Source organism: Marmota flaviventris, chromosome X (assembly GCF_047511675.1).
Source record: "Marmota flaviventris isolate mMarFla1 chromosome X, mMarFla1.hap1, whole genome shotgun sequence".
In the NCBI taxonomy this organism is placed as follows: domain Eukaryota; kingdom Metazoa; phylum Chordata; class Mammalia; order Rodentia; family Sciuridae; genus Marmota; species Marmota flaviventris.
Genome location: NC_092518.1, coordinates 71869849 through 71876136, shown reverse-complemented (window position 1 = coordinate 71876136; position 6288 = coordinate 71869849). Strand labels below are relative to the sequence as shown.

General features: G+C 42.2%; 1 pseudogene; it reads right to left on the bottom strand.

The window, feature by feature from the left end:
• Positions 1-2747: 2747 nt before the first annotated feature.
• LOC114089731 (bone morphogenetic protein 15-like) lies at positions 2748-3598 on the bottom strand (annotated as a pseudogene).
• Between the last annotated feature and the right edge of the window lie 2690 nt (positions 3599-6288).

The window sequence follows — 6288 nt, the reverse complement described above, 5'->3', positions numbered from 1 at the left end:
TCAAGACATCCCTCCAGAAAGCAGAAGAGAGTGAGTTCTGCTCATCAAGGACAAAATAGAATCCCAAAGGCATGCCCCAGGGACCCACCTCCTCTAGCCACCAGCCTACCAGCCTATGGTTGTCATTCCATTAATCCCTAAGGCTTTTCTAACCCAATCATTTCTCCTCTAAACCCAAACATTTCTCTTCTAAATCTCGTCTTACACATGAGATTTTTGCAGGGGACCTCGATTATACTAACAGCCAGTGATTTCTTTGGGGATTTTGATGAGTCTGGACTTAGTGGATAATAGGGCCAATTAACTGAGTACTCCATAAACAGATTGTTTCACAGGTATTCAGGACTCAAGGCTAGGAGATCAGGACTTTCTGCAAATACCAAAGAACCAAGAAACTGAACTCAGGATCTGATCCTATAACTAAGGTTTGTCTTCAGGCCTGTTATGTATTTGTGCATAATCCAGGAAAACTGGGAAAGTGACTGGACTGAAAGCCCGAATCTCCTCTCAGTTCAAATTGAAGTACATATGATTTCACAAACTGCCTTGTTCAGTAACGAAACTGTCACATTCTATTGACATTTGTAGCATGCTTTTGAAATGGGGCACAATTATTAATCATCTTAATTTATGTACAAAGTATATGCATAAATTACATTTATTCCAATTAAAAATTAGTGAACTATTATTGTATCAGGAAGAATGCATCCCCCACAAAAATGTCACTGTTGCGTTGGGTATAAAGCTCAGGGGTAGGCCACTTGTCTAGCACAGATGAGACCCTGGGTTGGATCTCCCACTCTGTAAGAAGTATTGTTAGTATTCTGTCTTTCTGTTAATGACTCACTAGGTACTGGGGTCTGGCAATAGAGAATAGGGGTATGACACGGGTGAAACCCCTCAAAATGGGCTCCATCCTTTTTTGCAATAGACAGTTATACTAGTGTATACTGAGGGAGAGCATGTAATGCTATGTGAACTCAAAGTGGACACCTACGCGAGTCTGGAGGGGCATGGGAGCCACCGAGATTGGGAAAAACAACAACAACAACAAAAAAAACCTTAGCCGATTCCTAAAGCTACAGTAGGTAGATGGACAAAGCAATATTAAGGAACAATTCCTTAAAGGGAAGAATAGCATTTATGTATGCATACACTTGTGAGATATTTACTTGCAGCATATTTAGTCTAGCTAGAATTAACTGTTGAGAAGGGAGTGGTAAAAATGAGTTAATTTATGATGGATAAGAAAGATAGGGATTAACATTTGTAAACACATGTACCCACCCTTAATCAATCCCATCCCACCAAGAATGGTACTAACTTATGAGGAAGAGTTGGGCAGAAGGAAAGACTTACCAGGCTTCCTCAACAGGGCATGTTGGTGAGTCCTGTTCACCAGCAATATGCCTTTAAGAAAACAGACTTCTGCAGAGCCTGCCCCATAGGGACTAGAGATCTCAATCATAGCTAAAAGCCAACAAAGGAAACAAATTCCTTCTACCTGTTCTCCCAGTTCCCCAAATGTTCATGATCTTCTTCAGCAAAAATATATTTTAATTATTTTGCATTATAATTCTACACTGTTATATTTGTACACATGCACAATATATTTAAAAATTTCATCTTCTCATATTTACTTTTCCCTCAAGGTATTTGTAACACATCCCCATCCCATCACTTAAATACAGCATAGGAATATAGAGTCACAGCACAAGCATCAGTTAGCCCACAACTGAGCTCCATTCATCCCCATCTCCCCAAGTCTAATGTGCAGAGCACAAATGGATACATGAAACAGGCAAGCCCAGAATGAAGTCAGCTCTAGGCCTCTGCATGGCCCTCTCCCCTCCACCACAGTCCTCTCCTCCTCTCCCTCCCCAAACAGGCCTCCTGGTTTCTGAGCTACCAAGGAACTTTCTTTGGGTGCGATTACAGGACTTTAAATCATGTATGTAAGAAATTAAAACAAGGAAAAAAATTAAAAAAGAAGAAAAGAAAACAGCCTGTGATAAACCTACTGCTCCATAGAAAGTTTGAAATATCTCCCTCATCCTAATCAGCAATGACAGCTCTTCTCCTCTTTACCACAAATGCTGGCTGTTTTGAAGCAATTGCCATCTCAGACAACTCCATGGTGCTGCTTCCCTGTGGGCCTTTTCCCAGATGCAGAGGCCGAGAGGAAAAGCCCTACACGTTTACATGAAGATTCCGATAAAGACAGTTACTTACAAAGTTCTCAAGTCCAAGAATTAGAAGGTGGAAAGAGCTTAGACGCAGGCAGTCTGGATAGGAGACATTCATTTACAAGAGACAGGAGGGGAGGAAGAGGGTACAAAAATCTCCAAATCTTCCAGAGCCTTAGAAGCTGAATACTAGCAAAAGTCCACCTTTCCCAGGCTTTGGTGGGATACTTTATAAACTTCTATCAGCTTGGGCCAGTGACTTGACAAGGTCACAATAAAAAAGACAAAACAGAACATCTCCAAAGGACCATCTTACCCAGACAGTAAGGGCCCTGACTGGTGGTCCAATTGTGCTGACCAATAGTAGTGGTCAGATTTGTTCTAGTGACCAAATTTGACTAGGTCAACTGAGTAGATTACAAATGGGGGAAGAGACTAAAGAAACAATACTTAGGGCAAGGGATAGGACCTATAGATTTAAGATCACGTACATCTTTCATACTGATATTTCCAGCCATTCTCCAATTACATGGGCAATCCGAGCTAGCTGTTCCTGTGTCATTATCTACATGTACAAGACTGAGCAGTCACACTGTCAAACTCCTTATACTGAATATTCCCAGTTTCCTCAATCAGAAGGATGCTCATGGGAGCATACTGATAAGGGACACAGGAGGGCTGGGGGACATTCTTGTCCACCAGCTCATTGACAAGGTTTTGAATGATGGCATGATTGGGGGAATTGAGACCATGGTGTAGTACCCGAGGACAGGATCCCTTACAGTAGTTTGGGGTATAGTTGATGAGGAGCAATGATCCAATGATCCCAGCCCAGCTGCTGGAAGGTGACTTTAAAAGAATGAAGGGAACACTGATTATTTACAGACTGATTATTTGCAGACCCATGTTGTTTCTGGGAAGAGTCAGAAAACCTAGGCAGGATGCTGCCTGCTTGCCAGACCCTCCTCAAAAGAGAAGATCCCCTTTCTAATATTTCCTCTAGTCCACTGGGAAGTTTAGCCTTCCAGCCACTTTTATGAGTGTCATTGAAATAGAGTAGCACAAACACAGTGTCCAAAGGTGAAGTGCCATTCCATTGGATCCCAGGAACCATGCTACCTTTTTGCTGCTGACACATAAAGTGGAGTCTTAGGACCCTGTGACGCTTGTGATTCCAGTGTCTGCAGAATGTGTTGTGTGATGTCCATCTCTGTCTAGGCTTTAGACGTCAGAGAAGGCTTTGAGGAATTTCTTCCTGAAGGAAAGTGGTTGGTTGGGCTTTATGGGGCCCGGGGCTCCACATGGCAGGATAAATTAAAGTGAGCTAGGTGGAGTTGACGATAAACCACAGTGGCTCTGACTAGTTGGTACACTTCCCGCTTTGGTCCGAGAGGAAAGTCCAGGGTTTGCATATACCGGGAATCTGCACACATAAGATGGAACAGGGTTAGGGGATTACTGTCTTGTCTGGATATTGAGCCTGAAAATCCTTTACAAAACTGTTCAAGAGAAACACAGCTGTAATCAGCCCTGAAATTAACTCAAGGTAATAATATCTATCATTTGTTGAACACTTGCAAATGTACGAGATGCTTTATATTTATAAACTCTTGAATCCTCAATGGTCTTATGAGATACTTATTATTCCTATTTTGCAGACAAGGAAATTTAGGCTCACAGAAGCTATGTCAAAGGACACACACCCAAGTGCTGGATGTATCTCAGTGGGAGAGCACTTTTGCCTAGCATATGTAAGGCCCTGGGTTCAATCCCAGCACCACAGAAACCAAAACCATGAAGGACACATAGCCAGTATAAGATAAAGTTAAAATTTGAACTCAAGCTGGTTGCCATTAAGAAAAGAAACATACCAGTGGCCAAGAAGTTAGTCAGGGGAGAGAGGAGGTAAGTAAGGGAAGAGGAAATACTGTGAATGAAATTGATCAAATTATGTCATGTCCATGTAAAATGTGTCATAATGAATCTATTATGTATAACTATAGTGCACCAATAAAAAATAAAACACTAAAGAAAGTAATGTTGTCTCACTTTTAGATCACTTTACAGTTCTAGACTCAGGGGAAAAACTCAAGCATAGAAGAGTTTAGAAGATCAATTATATTATTGATTAATAAGGTGACCAAAAGACATGTTGAAACATACATGGATTAAGGGTCCTTATTTCAGAGAGAACATGTGGCCTTTCGTTTCTTGGGATTGGCTCTGATTGCTAACCCACAGGGAGGTTGAGGAGGGGAACAATAGAAATCCATTGGATTCGACAAAGGGGAAGGAAGGGAGGGGGCGGAAATAGGAAAGACAGAAGAAACTTGGCCATAACTTTCCTAGCCTTGTATTTGTACACATGACCAGGAAAACTCCACACAAGAGTGGGATCTTAAATAGAATAAGTTATACTCCATGTATGTATATTCTGCCAAAATAGTCTACTGTTTTGTGTAACTAAAAATAATAAAAGAGTTTTAAAATATTTTTAAAAGTGTCCCGATTTCACATCACTATACAGATGCAGGTTTTGGGCAACAATTCAGTATTGTGCGCTATTCTGTCATTGTTTTAAATCCAGGACCAAGGCACCACAAAATAATTATGTCACTAGTGGGGACAGCTATTTTTGCCGTTTCTGTCTTTCAACAACTTCAAGAATTGCTTCTTGGGCTGGGGCGGTAGCTCAGTGGCAGAGTGTTTGCCTAGCATGTGAGAGGCACTGGGTTTGATCCTCAGCACCACATAAAAATAAATAAAATAAAGGCATTCTGTCCATCTACAATGACAAGTTTTTTTTTTATTTGCTTAAGTATCTTTTGGCCATTTCTCTTTTAACTCCCCATCTCTCCCTTTTCCATTCCTTTCTAGAAATGGCTCTCCATTTTCCCCATTCTTTTTACCATCACTTCTCTAAATACCATCTCAACAAGGCCTTGATCACCAATATTTTGTTTGCTGACAGATCTATTAAAAACTACATGCCCCTTAGCAATTGAGAGACTTAATCCAAACTGTTGTGTTGACACCCAGTGGCCAAAGGGTAGGAAGGCTGGGCCTGCAGAGTTCCCAACTTGTGCTCCTCCCCCTCCTGGTAAAGGTCAAGAGCAAAGACCAGTCATCTCAGGAAAAGGTCTTCTCTCTCCTTTACAAACATCTTAGTAAGTATTTCCACATTAATCTATGTATTATTCATTCATCTAATCCTCCTCCACCGAATCCACAAGTCTTGGATTGTAATCGTGCTGGGGATTAAACAGAACTCTTTAATATTTTGATGTTCCAGAGTACTTCTAAAAGTTTGTATTCTAACTCATGCTAAACACACCCTCAGGATTGGGGCACTCACTAGCCATCATTCACACAGGCCCAAGTCAGACCTGTGTTTGCTTTCTTATGTTATTCCACACCCCCGTCTTACAATAAACTTTCCTAGAGGCCCACCCATACACCCATTCCACCCTGCCTGAAAAGGAACCCAACCCAAACCTCTAGCAAGCTGTCTAGTGAGGAACTGCCCTTTCCTTTCAGACCTTGACCTCACCTGTTTCCTGAAGCAGGGTGGGGTTGCTGAGGATCAGAGCCAGGAAGGTCTGCTCAGAACCTTCCAGGAAAAGGAAGGACTCATACATCCCTTGTGACTGAATCTGTCATCTGCTTCTGTATCCATTCCAGAGGCTCTAAGATACCGGTATGCTTCATAGTCAGCCCGGGATATGTGCCTAATTGTTGGCATCCTCCTTCTCAGCCTCACAGTATCAGTACAAACTTGACTTGGTCTGCTTTGTGCTGCAGTTAGGAATGGAATCTGGGGCCCTCCTCAGGGCTTCTGAGACCCCACCTCTCACCAGCCTCATATCCTGCCATTCCCTGCAGTGCTCTCTAGACTCCAGCCACAAATAGGACATTCTTCCTTCCACCTGCTAGGCCTTCGCACACATTGTTCCTTAAGCCTAAGTCAGGTGTCTCTCCACTCTTGTCATGTCTCCCTTCTTAACTGGCCTCCGCTCAAAGGTTCCCTCTTCAAAGGTACCTTCACATAACCCCACGGAAAGAGACCACTTCATTGCTATTCTCAATCATAACCTAGTTCATC